The sequence below is a fragment of the Caretta caretta genome, chromosome 11, assembly GCF_965140235.1.
Source record: "Caretta caretta isolate rCarCar2 chromosome 11, rCarCar1.hap1, whole genome shotgun sequence".
Lineage (NCBI taxonomy): Eukaryota > Metazoa > Chordata > Testudines > Cheloniidae > Caretta > Caretta caretta.
The window spans coordinates 78,885,469-78,898,674 of NC_134216.1; the positions used below are offsets into that span (position 1 = coordinate 78,885,469).

The following is a 13,206-nucleotide window of genomic DNA, read 5'->3' on the forward strand; positions in this document are numbered from 1 at the left end:
GTTTGAGTTAGCCAGTGTGTCCCGAGGGGATATTATTCATTCAGTCAACGCAGGCTAACAGCAGAGAGACTGGATGGGGTCCGTAACCTTAGCCCGAGGCATTACTTCATGGGGTGTTGCTGCCTTCAGGTTCAGGCAGTAAAAGGCAAATGCTTCCCTAGAAACGAGGAAGAAAAAGGGAATTCAGATCCATTTTCTTAGGCGTGTGTATGCAGTGAGGGGGGTGGAGAGGGAGGGAGTACAGAAATGTATGTGGGTTGGACCATCACTGGGCCTGGCAGGGAGAAGGGAGCGGGCTTTTCTCCATAAAAAATACATACGTGAGTTGTTAAGATTGCCTGGGAAGATCAGGATTTTCCCCCTCGTTCCTCTGGTGACAAGAAAACAAAACACATGCAGCTGGGTCACTCGGCTCGAGCTGTCTTTCACCATGGAACGCCAAAGGCAGAGGAAAAAGCCATCTTGTGCACCCCACCATCGAAACCGACGGTGCTAACCCGGGTACTGCCCTGGCCGAGGACAGGGGAACTGGTCTGCAATGCCCTGTGGGAACTGCACTGCAAATCAGTGGGGCGGCGTATGTCTGCACTGCAGCGGAAGCCCCGGGCTAGAGGGACTCGAATCAGCTGACCCACGTGAGGGACCCCTGGGCGTGAGTGGTTACATAAGAATTTTCTGACCCATGCTCAGACGTAGGACTCTGGGGTCCATGCTGCAGTGGAGGGGGGGTGGGATGATGGCCGCACAGGTAGACACCCACACCAGCACTGACTGAGATCAAAGCAGACTCGAGTACCAAGAGCAGTGAAGCCATGGCACCAGGAGAGATGGCACAGGGTAACCACTCGAATCTGCAGCCAGGATCCTGCCCACACTGCCCTGGCTTCACTGCTAGTGGTATTCTACTTAGATCAAAGCGAGCCTGGGAGCATCCACACACGCAGCAGTCCCACCCCTGCCCTGCAGTGCAGCCACACTCAGAGAGTATGTCTACACAGCAACTAAACACCCGGGGCTGCCAGCCCCCTCAGGCTTGCGAGGTTCAGGCTGGGGGTTGTTTATCTGCTGTGCAGATGTCTGGGCTCAGGCTGGAGCCTGGGCTGTAGGAGCCTGCAAGGTGGGAGGGTCCCCGAGCCCAGAAGTCTACGCAGCAATGAACCGGCCCTGCAGCTGGAGTTGGCTGGCCCAGGCCAACCGCAGGTTTTCTTTGCTGTGTGGACATATCCAGAGAAATCTGCTCCAGCCCAGCCAGCAGTGATGGGTGGGATGCAGGAATTGCGCGCTAAGGGTCTCTGGCCTGTGCAATGCAGGTCAGTCTAGACGGTCACAGTGCTTCCCTCTGGCCTTGACATCAATGACTCTGCGAAGCCTGTCATTATTGCAGGGCAAATTACGTTGCTGGACATGGGGAGGGAGGAACACAGGGCAGTGAGACCTTCCCACTCCCCAGCTGCGCTGAAGGGGAAGGCGTCTGTGGGGGACCCTGCATGCAGCCAGCCGAGGGCTCTTCAAGCCCCAGGTGCAGGGAAAGGCCGGGGAGCTGGGCAGAACTTTGCGTTCCGACAGGAAATGGGCTGAACAATGCTGCTGCGGGGGGCCGGGCATGGCTCTGAATTTGGGTCGAGCTCACTGGATAGCTTTGGCCACAGAAAAATTAGGAGAAAAATTTCAAAAAACTTTGAACTGGTTCGTTCGGCCCGAAGGCAGCTTCAGTTCAACTCAGCCCAACCAATCCGCTTGCTGAGCTCTGAGAGGCAGCTAGTGCCTGCAGGTGGGGGCCAGGCTAGCCTGGGAACTGGATGCGAGCAGGAGCTACCTGCTGGAGGTGGCAGCGTGAGGGAAGGCTGGGCAGACAGCTCCCTAGGAGGTGCTGGCAACAGAGAGCTGGGTAGGGAAGCAGGCAGCTGCCTGGCCTGGGGCTGCAGCAGCAGGAGGAGGACAGGGCAGCCTGCAAGCGGGGCACATGGGAGCTGCCCATGAGCAGGGGCTGCAGAGGGCACAAGTGCCCAGGTACCCCCTTCTGGGAGCTGCTGGCTCGCTGGGTGCTGTCACAGTTAGCATGCCAGCACCCAGGGGATCGCACCTTTCATTTCCGGTGTCCTAGTAAAGGAATCTTCTGTTCCTGGCTGGGCATGAGCAGTGAGGGGACCCACTCCCCAGCCCCCATTTCCTTATGCAGCCCCATGTCCCCCTCACTTTCCCTCCTGCACCCAATCATCTCTGCCCAGCCCTAGGCCCCAACTCCCCACACACACCCCATTGCCTGGAGTCCAGACCCAACCCACACTCTGTCCTCCAGGCCCTGCCTCCAGGGGGCATGTCAGTGTGGGGGAGTGGCCAGAGCATGCTGCTCTCCATCTGGCCCCAGGAACCTGCAGAGTTTAGAGCGACTCCCAGGCTGCTGTAGGCTTTGCAGGACTGTGCGGGGTGCAGCACCAGCCAGCAAATAAAGAATCTCTCTCTGCCCATTTCCATGAGAGCCCAACCACTCCATCCAGTGCAAACTTGGTGTAGCAGGGGAGCTGGGCCATTATCCACATACAGCCTGTTTCTGGGGTGAAAGAGCCTGAGTTCACGGACCGGGACTGGGCAGCCCAGATAGCGTGAGTGGGGGTTGAAAAACCCTTAAGCCATGTTTAAATACAGTCCTAGCCATTTCTAAACAGTACACTTTCATGTGTTAATAAATATTCTTTTATCTGTAAATACACCCAGGTGCTGAATACATGAAGTACAATTCTAGGAGCACATAGGATTTTCATGTTAAAGCCAAAGGAACATACAAAGCCTCCAGCTGCACTTGGAGGTTCATGTTAACTTTCTAAACATCCTGGAGCCTTTGGCTGAGTGGCTGAACTCCCAGGGAACAGAGCCAGAGCGGGAGCTGGCCAGTGCGTGTTTGCACGGCTGTTAGAGAAACTGTCGGTGCTGTCACCGCCCGCCAAGATTCAGGCATAACGGGGTCTCTGGCTTATCGATTCAGAGCTTACACACCTTCCAGTGGCTGCTGTGGGCATATCACTGCTGCTCCCAAGGAGCTCTATCTGGCACTTATGCAGCCCCATTGCTAGAGCAAAGGACCAGATCAGAACCACTCCCGGGACACCAGCTCGTGCTAGTATCTCCATTGTACAGAGGGGGAAACTGAGTCACGGAGAAGCTAAGTGACTGGACCATGATGACACCAGGATGCTGCAGCTGAATAATGCCAAGTCTCAGGCTAGCCCCTTAATCCCTGGACCATTTTTCTACTCTCTTTCATCTCAGCCTCAAATCCCATGCAGTGGTATGCCAGTCTCCCAGCACCCACTGGGTCATACCACCAGCCATAACAATTCAAAGGCACTTCGGTTCAGTTCTGCTCTTTCATGGCCCCCAGCCCCCTGCCCCCCGGATAATACAGCTGAAACAGAGCTTCCACTGCCTTTTCTTGCCGATGCCTCCCATTCAACCCTGTAGCCTTCACCTCGTCCCTCTTATCAGGTCCGGCGCCAAAATGACCCAGGCTAGACCAGTCAAACAATTGCTTTTGATGGCTGCTTCATGTTTATTTCCTGGCCTGAGAGAGGGGTGGAGAAACCTCTCACAGCCCTGGGCTGCAGTAAATGAGCATTTTCCAGGTGGACTTGCAGGGAGCCTGGGCTGCTCTGGAAAGGCTGGGCCCATGCGGTGCAGCGTGTATGGAGCTGTGCGGAGGGTGTGCGCCAGTCCCTAACTGCAGGAGTTCTACTGCCAGTGTGCACGCCCAGCCCGAGCCGTACGTACGGGGCGGTCCCACTCCCATTCCAACCCTGTTGTTCTAAGAAATTCCTTTGGGGAGGAACTGTTTCCATGCCGGCAGTGAGGGGATCCAGTGATTTACTGCCAGGCAAGGGCAGAGATCCTGGGTATTAATCTGGTTTCATCTTTTGGGCAATGGATGCATATTTCTGGATTCAGAGCAGATTTTGCTTCTCTCCTCCCACTGTTGAACTCCACTGGCCTCCAGCTCCAGTCTTCCCAGTTAGGAAGGTAAGGAGAGCAGATTTTGAGAATTTAAATCCCTTCTATGTCTCTAAGGTGCTTATCTGGCCCACAACACCATGGTACATGAGCAGCTCACAGTCTTTCCCGGATTTACCCTCACCCCCCCTCGCCCCCCGTTCTGCAGGGAAGGGCTGTTATCCCCATTGGACAGAGGGGAACTGAGGCACAGAGAGGCCAAGTGCCTGGCCCAAGGTCACACTGAAAGTCCGTGGCAGAGCAGGGAACTGACCCAGGTCTCTGACTGGGGCCCAGCCAACCCTCTTAACACCTGTATCACCACTCAAGTAACTACTGACGTATCAGTATAGTAGAAAGGTTAAGGGCTCTTCCGCAGCCCATAGATGATAACTCTGGGGTGTAGAGAAGCTACAGAATCAGGGAGTAATCACAGCAAAGGGAAGTTCTCTGGTGGTGTAAGGTTGGCACAACAGACCTACGCCAGCCTCCATCAGAGGCCCAGGGCTTAGCTGAGAAGGGGAGGGGGAGGTGTGGCCGCGGCACACTGCACTCCAGCTATTCTGGGCTGCTTGCCAGCTACATAGGAAGCTGTGCAGGCAGAAGAGGTTAGAGTAGCCCTGGGGCTGCTCTAGCTTACAGTGAGGACTGTCTGGCTACCTCCTGAATCTGGGAGGCTCAAGGTGGGGAACCAGAATCCAGGCCTATGTTTAAAGCTGCCATTTCTGAATGAATTCCTCTGCTGGGTGAGACTGTGGAGAATATCAGTGTTACTACAGGTGCATTCTTTACAGCTAAGGACTAACTGGGAAGGGAGGTGAGATACTGAGGGAGAAGGAGGGGGGAGGAGTGATAGAAAATTTTTGTTAAAATTGTGTGAATACTCCTTGGCAAAGGCCCTGGGCCAGGCTCTGCTGACAGCTGCTCCTTGTGACTGGACTAACTGATCTGTGCCTAGATCTGACAGCGTGCACTGGGTCAGCTCTGCCTTCCCCACAGTACCCAATTTCACAGCCACACAGCGAAGGTGGGAACTCCAACCCTGCACCCGCACAACCCCCCCAAGCAGGCAGGTGACTCCATGAGCTCCCCGGCAGATGTGCCCTGAATCATTCTGCCGGGGGGGGGGGGGTGGAATTTGTGACACACGCACACACACACCCCCAGCAGGAGGCCTCGCCTTCATCTAGGGTCAGGAGCATCCAGGCAACCCCCAGTGACTCTGCACTGTTCCTGGTGACCCTGCTCCAGGACCCTCCCTCTGGGGCATGCCCAGCGGAAATATCCATGCAGATTTCCACTCAGACACACTTGGCTGAGCTCTGACTCCTGCCCAGCCTGTGCCCACAGAGCCCCCCGTCTGAAAGGGCTTCCACAGTGTCTAGTGGCCGGGTGGACCACGCAGCAGGAACGATGTATCTGGGGCCTTTGGGGGTTTCCTGCATCCTGCACAGCAGACTGTGGCCCTTGGCTTGGCATGGAGATCAGGGAGGTGGCGTGGTCTGGTGTGTAGGACACTAGATGGGACAACTGAAGACCTACGTTTTTCTTCGACCTCAGCTGCTGGCTGACCGTGGGCAATTCTCTTCACTTTGTGGCGTGCCTCACATACCTCGGTGCACAATGCTATCCACCCTTGTGACGGGGTGTCCACCCCACACCGGGCTTGAAAGGCTTAAGGTGTCCGCACGGCCAATTAGCTCCCCAGGCTGCACCTGGAAGCGGAGCCAGGTTTGCAGCTCAGCGAGGCAGGAGCGGGCTGGGTGAAGCCCAGGAGCTGAGAAGGCTGCAGGGAAGCAGGCTGCAGTCACTCTCTGGGAGGAGGGAGTTGGGAGGAAGCCAGGAAAGGGCTTAGGAGGGAAGCAGCAAGGTAGGACAGTGGAGGTGTAAGCAACAGATTAGTCCGCTATTGTGGAGAACTTTCCTGGCTTATACGCTACCCCGGTGGGGTGGGCTAGCGAAAGGATCTGAGTCCTCGCTCCCACTCCCTTTACCCTGCCTGACCTCGTGGGCCCCCCTTCTACTCTCCTGTGGGGCGGAGTCCTCATAACCCCGACAAGGCTGGGCCCAAGAGTCCTGGGGTCTCGAACCCCCCAGGCTTGTCATGGTCTCTTGTGCCAGTGGCTATGGTGTCCCCACTCCAGGTGCTCTCTCTGCACCAGACGCCTCCCGGGCCCACTGATCAGTGCATTGAGTTCAAGCCAAACACAATTTATTAACCAGCAACCAGGAAAAAAAATAAGGGGAAAATGGGGAAGTTTAAAGGAAAACCGGTCACCCCGCTCTGTGGCGCGAGGACGCCACAACCAGCTGCCTCTGGGATGTGAGGGAAACCCACAGTCCATTCCTCACTGCTCTGGCGGTGGCCACTCGCCCTCAGGCGCGAGGTGGCAGGACCCTTCTCCCCAGCATCGCCCCCCGGTCAGGTCACGACCCGCCTCCGAGTCCGGCCTGCCAGACCCCTTGTCCAGAGACATCTCCCTGTGCTGGGCCCTTGGCCCAGAGCCCCCCTTGCTCTCTCGTCCGCTCACCGTGCTCGGCTCCAGGGTCACTTCTGGCACAGCAGGTTCTGCCCCCAGCTCCAGGCCCGCGGCTCCCCGCTGCAGCTTGGCCCTGGTTGCTTGTCCATGCAGCCGGCCCGCACTGCCCCAGCTCCAGCTCCACTCTGCGTCCTCGGGCACCTCGCTGCTGCTCTGCCCAGCCCAGCCCTGGCTCCTCCGGCACCGCCCCCAGCCCAGCCCTGCCCCAAGCCCAGCTCTGGCTCTGGCCCGGCTAGCTCTGATTGCTGCTCCTTCAGCCCAGCTCAGGCTGCTGCTCTCCCCTTAACTCTGCCCTACCCCAGCTCAGCAGCTCCAGCTCATACAGAGGATGGGACCCCGCGCTCCTGATTCCCTCATTGGCCTGCCCACCCTGTCAATCAGGCTGACTTGAATCATTGGGCTCTCCCCATTGCCCCCGGCGACTGTTGGTCTCAGGCGATTGATTTCTCATTGGCCATTCCCCTTCCTTTGGTACTGCGAGAGGGCTGACTAAAACACCCTGATAAGTGTCAGTGGTGGGCCAAGAGCCCCCCGACACCGGCAGTGGCTGCAGACCGGGGGCCCCTGAGCTGGAACCTGGGGGAAAGGGCAGCCCCGCATCCCCCTGCCAGCCCCGGGAGGGTGGGACGCTCGGAGCTGTAACAGGAGGACTGCCATTGTGTACAGAGAGATTTTGACACCCTCCATGAAGGGGAAACACCTGTGGTGGCCGGGCTGGAGGGAGAGGGAGCCCCTGGAGCAGCAAACAGCGAGAGGACGAGGGGAGAGACACTGCTGGAGGAATGCTGCTCGCCCCCAGGACAGCCAGGAGGAGGCGCCACGAGCAGCGAGTGGACCCTGTGACAGCCCTACTTCGGAGCACCCGGGAACCTGCCGCTGAAAAGTGCTCAGTCAGGCCAAGGCTTGTTATTACTGTTGTAACAGTCGACCCCTTCCTGCATGGTCTCCGGGGCAAGCTAAATCTTGCGCAAGCCTGGAGCAAATGTAACCACCTGCATCCCTCAGTCTGAAGGCGACCCTGTCTCGGATCCACAGGATCTGTGCTACGCCCCAGCTTTTAAATGGTCTCTGGGGGAACCCCATTAGTGTGCCAGACCCCCCAAGGGATCCCACTCTTCTTTCAGGGTAGGCCATGCAGTCTCACCGCCTCCTAGACTGAGCCTCTGGGCCCCAGCCCTCCTGCTTCACCCGGTAAGCGGTGCCCAGCGAGTCCCACTGAGCCAGACTCTGCTCATAGAATCATAGAATATAAGGGTTGGAAGGGACCTCAGGAGATCATCTAGTCCATCCCCCTGCTCAAAACAGGACCAATCCTCAACTAAATCATCCCAGCCACGGCTTTGTCAAGCCTGACCTTAAAAATATCTAAGGAAGGAGATTCTACCATCTCCCTAGGTAACCCATTCCAGTGTTTCACCACCCTCCTACTGAAAAAGTTTTTCCTAATATCCAATCTAAACCTCCCGCACTGCAACTTGAGACCATTGCTCCTTGTTCTGCTACCACTGAGAACAGTCTAGAGCCATCCTCTTTGGAACCCCCTTTCAGGTAGTTGAAAGCAGCTATCAAATCCCCCCCCACTCTTCTCTTCCGCAGACTAAACAATCCCAGTTCCCTCAGCCTCTCCTCATAAGTCATGTGTTCCAGTCCCCTAATCATTTTTGTTGCCCTTCGCTGGACTCTCTCCAATTTATCCACATCCTTCTTGTAGTGTGGGGCCCAAAACTGGACACAGTACTCCAGATGAGGCCTCACCAAAGTTAAATAGAGGGGAACGATCACGTCCCTCGATCTGCTGGCAATGCCCCTACGTATACATCCCAAAATGCCATTGGCCTTCTTGGCAACAAGGGCACACTGCTGACTCATATCCAGCTTCTCATCCACTGTAATCCATAGGTCCTTTTCTGCAGAACTGCTGCCGAGCCATTCGGTCCCTAGTCTGTAGCGGTGCATTGGATTCTTCCGTCCTAAGTGCGGGACTCTGCACTTGTCTTTGTTGAACCTCATTAGATTTCTTTTCGCCCAATCCTCTAATTTTTCTAGGTCCCTCTGTATCCTATCCCTACCCTCCAGCATATCTACCTCTTCTCCCAGTTTAGTGTCATGTGCAAACTTGCTGAGGGTGCAATCCACACCGTACTCCAGATCACTTATGAAGATATTGAATAAAACCCGGCCCGAGGACCGACCCTTGGGGCACTCCACTTGATACCGGCTGCCAACTAGACATGGAGCCATTGATCACTACCCGTTGAGCCCAACAATCTAGCCAACTTTCTATCCACCTTACAGTCCATTCATCCAGCCCATACTTCTTTAACTTGCCGGCAAGAATACTGTGGGAGACCGTACCAAAAGCTTTCCTAAAGTCAAGGAACAACACATCCACCGCTTTCCCCTCATCCACAGAGCCAGTTATCTCGTCATAGAAGGCAATTAGATTAGTCAGGCATGACTTGCCCTTGGTGAATCCATGCTGACTGTTCCTGATCACTTTCCTCTCCTCTAAGTGCTTCAGAATTGATTCCTTGAGGACCTGCTCCATGACTTTTCCAGGGACTGAGGTGAGGCTGACTGGCCTGTAGTTCCCAGGATCCTCCTTCTTCCCTTTTTTAAAGATGGGCACTACATTAGCCTTTTTCCAGTCGTCCGGGACTTCCCCGGATCGCCATGAGTTTTCAAAGATAATGGCCAATGGCTCTGCAATCACATCCAAAAATGATAAATGATCTGGAGGATGGTGTGGATTGCACTCTCAGCAAATTTGCGGATGATACTAAACTGGGAGGAGTGGTAGATACGCTGGAGGGCAGGGATAGGATACAGAAAGACCTAGACAAATTGGAGGATTGGGCCAAAAGAAATCTGATGAGGTTCAATAAGGATAAGTGCAGGGTCCTGCACTTAGGACGGAAGAACCCAATGCACAGCTACAGACTAGGGACCGAATGGCTAGGCAGCAGTTCTGCGGAAAAGGACCTAGGGGTGACAGTGGACGAGAAGCTGGATATGAGTCAGCAGTGTGCCCTTGTTGCCAAGAAGGCCAATGGCATTTTGGGATGTATAGGTAGGGGCATAGCGAGCAGATCGAGGGACGTGATCGTTCCCCTCTATTCGACATTGGTGAGGCCTCATCTGGAGTACTGTGTCCAGTTTTGGGCCCCACACTTCAAGAAGGATGTGGATAAATTGGAGAGAGTCCAGCGAAGGGCAACAAAAATGATTAGGGGACTGGAACACATGAGTTATGAGGAGAGGCTGAGGGAGCTGGGATTGTTTAGCCTGCAGAAGAGAAGAATGAGGGGGGATTTGATAGCTGCTTTCAACTACCTGAAAGGGGGTTCCAAAGAGGATGGCTCTAGACTGTTCTCAATGGTAGCGGATGACAGAACGAGGAGTAATCGTCTCAAGTTGCAGTGGGGGAGGTTTAGATTGGATATTAGGAAAAACTTTTTCAGTAGGAGGGTGGTGAAACACTGGAATGCGTTACCTAGGGAGGTGGTAGAATCTCCTTCCTTAGAGGTTTTTAAGGTCAGGCTTGACAAAGCCCTGGCTGGGATGATTTAACTGGGAATTGGTCCTGCTTTGAGCAGGGGGTTGGACTAGATGACCTTCTGGGGTCCCTTCCAACCCTGATATTCTATGATTCTATGATTCTATGATCCGCCAACTCCTTTAGCACTCTCGGATGCAGCGCATCCGGCCCCATGGACTTGTGCACATCCAACTTTTCTAAATAGTCCCGAACCACTTCTTTCTCCACAGAGGGCTGGTCACCTCCTCCCCATGCTGCGCTGCCCAGTGCAGTAGTCTGGGAGCTGACCTTGTTCGTGAAGACAGAGGCAAAAAAAGCAGTGAGTACATTAGCTTTTTCCACATCCTCTGTCACTAGGTTGCCTCCCTCATTCAGTAAGGTGCCCACACTTTCCTTGACTTTCTTCTTGTTGCTAACATACCTGAAGAAACCCTTCTTGTTACTCTTAACATCTCTTGCTAGCTGCAACTCCAGGAGTGATTTGGCCTTCCTGATTTCACTCCTGCATCCCCGAGCAATATTTTTATACTCTTCCCTGGTCATTTGTCCAATCTTCCACTTCTTGTAAGCTTCTTTTTTGTGTTCAAGATCAGCAAGGATTTCACTGTTAAGCCAAGCTGGTCGCCTGCCATATTTACTATTCTTTCTACACATCAGGATGGTTTGTCCCTGTAACTTCAATAAAGATTCTTTAAAATACAGCCAGCTCTCCTGGACTCCTTTCCGCTCATGTTATTCTCCCATGAGACCCGTACGCTTGTCAGGCACCCCCGCCAGCATTTGCCTTGCCACTAGTATTTGCAGCCACAGTGTTTTTAAAACAGAGCAGGGTTTATTAGTCAACCCTGGCAGTCCGTAGGTTAGCACAGAGAAATAAAAGTTCAAGCATAGTCCATTCTGGCCAATCCAGCACCATTCAGCAGCCAAGCTATAATGACTCCATTTCATGCTCTGTCTCTCTCTGACCCCGCCCCAGTCAATCCCAGGGGAGAGCAGTCAACTTCGACACTTCTCCTCTGCTGGACACGGGTCTCAGTCCTTTGTTCTTGAGCTGGGGTCTCTGCTCAGCTTCCCTTCTGAGAGGGGGACACCCAGGCCCCATGTCTTGCCCTGCCCCAAGACAATGCAAAGTGCAGGGGGAAACTGAGGCATGCGAAGAATTTCTAAAGATATTACCGAAAATTCCCACTTTGGCACAGAACGTGTGAGGGAAGTTGGGAGAGATGGTTGCAGTGCTTCCAGGTTGACCTAGAAACAACAGGGATTTCAGACACCTGCAAAAAACCATGAAAGCAAACTCCATTCCTCGGCATATAGGCAGGGGAGACTGCTCTGATAATGCAAAGACTACACCTTTTGTTGGGTCTCTTAATATACATTTATCAAGCAAGGCCCTGCAACGGAGCAGTGCATGCTATTGAAAATGCACCAACGCACAGTGAATTTCCTAGTACATGGATACTGAAGTAGAGTGCAGAGTAACCACAGTGTGTGCAATGGAACCACTGAAATCACATGAGATTCCTGGTCCCCATCCCTGGGGCAGACCTATTTGAGTTAAACAGGAAAGATTAATTTGTATTGCGGGGCTGCTGCTCAATTTTAAGAAAAAACTCAGCAGTTACCCAGCCTCTTGAGTAACAACATAATAATGCTTCATAAATCACGTTACTTACCATGGGAATGCAGATGAATGACTAACAGCTAACAGCTGTGACTCGTTCATGTCAAGCCCAACCTATGCAAAGTCAAAGGTGTTAGCAGAAAAGTCAGCCCAAATACCAAAGAGCAAGGAACTTGATTTTTTAGAAAAAGCTGGCTAGATTGTCAGGCTCAACGGGTCAATGGCTCGATGTCTAGTTGGCAGTCGGTATCAAGCGGAGCGCCCCAGGGGTCGGTCCTGTGGCCAATTTTGTACAACATCTTTATTAATGATCTGGATGATGGGATAGATCGCACCCTCAGCAAGTTCGTGGATGACACTAAGCTGGGGGGAGAGGTAGATACGCCAGAGGGTAGGGATAGGGTCCAGAGTGACCTAGACAAATTGGAGGATTGGGCCAAAAGAAATCTGATGAGGTTCAACAAGAACAAGTGCAGAGTCCTGCACTTAGGATGGAAGAATCCAATGCACCGCTACAGACTAGGGACCAAATGGCTAGGCAGCAGTTCTGCAGAAAAGGACCTAGGGGTGACAGTGGACGAGAAGCTGGATATGAGTCAACAGTGTGCCCTTGTTGCCAAGAAGGCCAATGGCATTTTGGGCTGCATTAGTAGGAGCATTGCCAGCAGATCGAGGGACGTGATCGTTCCCCTCTATTCGGCTCTGGTGAGGCCACATCTGCAGTATTGCATCGAGTTTTGGGCCTCCCACTACAAGAAGGATGTGGAAAAATTGGAAAGAGTCCAGCGGAGGGCAACAAAAATGATTAGGGGTCTGGAACACATGAGTTATGAGGAGAGGCTGAGGGAACTGGGATTGTTTTGTCTGCGGAAGAGAAGAATGAGGGGGGATTTGATAGCTGCTTTCAGCTACCTGAAAGGGGGTGCCAAAGAGGATGGATCTAGACTGTTCTCAGTGGTAGCTAATGACAGAACAAGGAGTAATGGTCTCACGTTGCAGTGGGGGAGGTTTAGGTTGGATATTAGGAAAAACTTTTTCACTAGGAGGGTGGTGAAACACTGGAATGCGTTACCTAGGGAGGTGGTAGAATCTCCTTCCTTAGATATTTTTAAGGTCAGGCTTGACAAAGCCCTGGCTGGGATGATTTAGTTCGTGTTGGTCCTGCTTTGAGCAGGGGGTTGGACTAGATGACCTCCCGAGGTCCCTTCCAACCTTGATATTCTATGATTCTATGAAAGCTCCATTATTAGATCATCACAGTGCCCCTCACAACGTTATTATCAACATCTCCAGTTCAGGGACAGAGAGGGAGAAAGGGAGAAACCATAGAGCCAGCCTCTAACAGTCATGCTGAGGCAAAGACAATTACCTGTCACTTAAAGCAGCTACCAGAAGACTAGTGTAATGCCGATTTTTAAAAAAGGCTCCAGAGACAATCCCAGTAATTACCGGCTGGTAAGCCTCACTTCATTTCCAGGCAAATTGATTGAAAGTATAGTAAAAAAACAGAGTTATCGGACACA

General features: G+C 53.4%; 1 protein-coding gene across 1 annotated transcript in view; it reads left to right on the plus strand.

Annotated features, from left to right (window-relative positions):
* The first annotated feature begins 3,849 nt into the window (after positions 1 to 3,849).
* COL6A2 (collagen type VI alpha 2 chain) overlaps positions 3,850 to 13,206 on the plus strand; it is a 74,456-nt gene continuing 65,099 nt past the window's right edge. The window contains exon 1 of the mRNA XM_075118194.1: positions 3,850 to 4,011. The gene's annotated coding sequence lies outside the window, so the exon portion shown is untranslated. The remainder of the gene's footprint in view (positions 4,012 to 13,206) is intronic.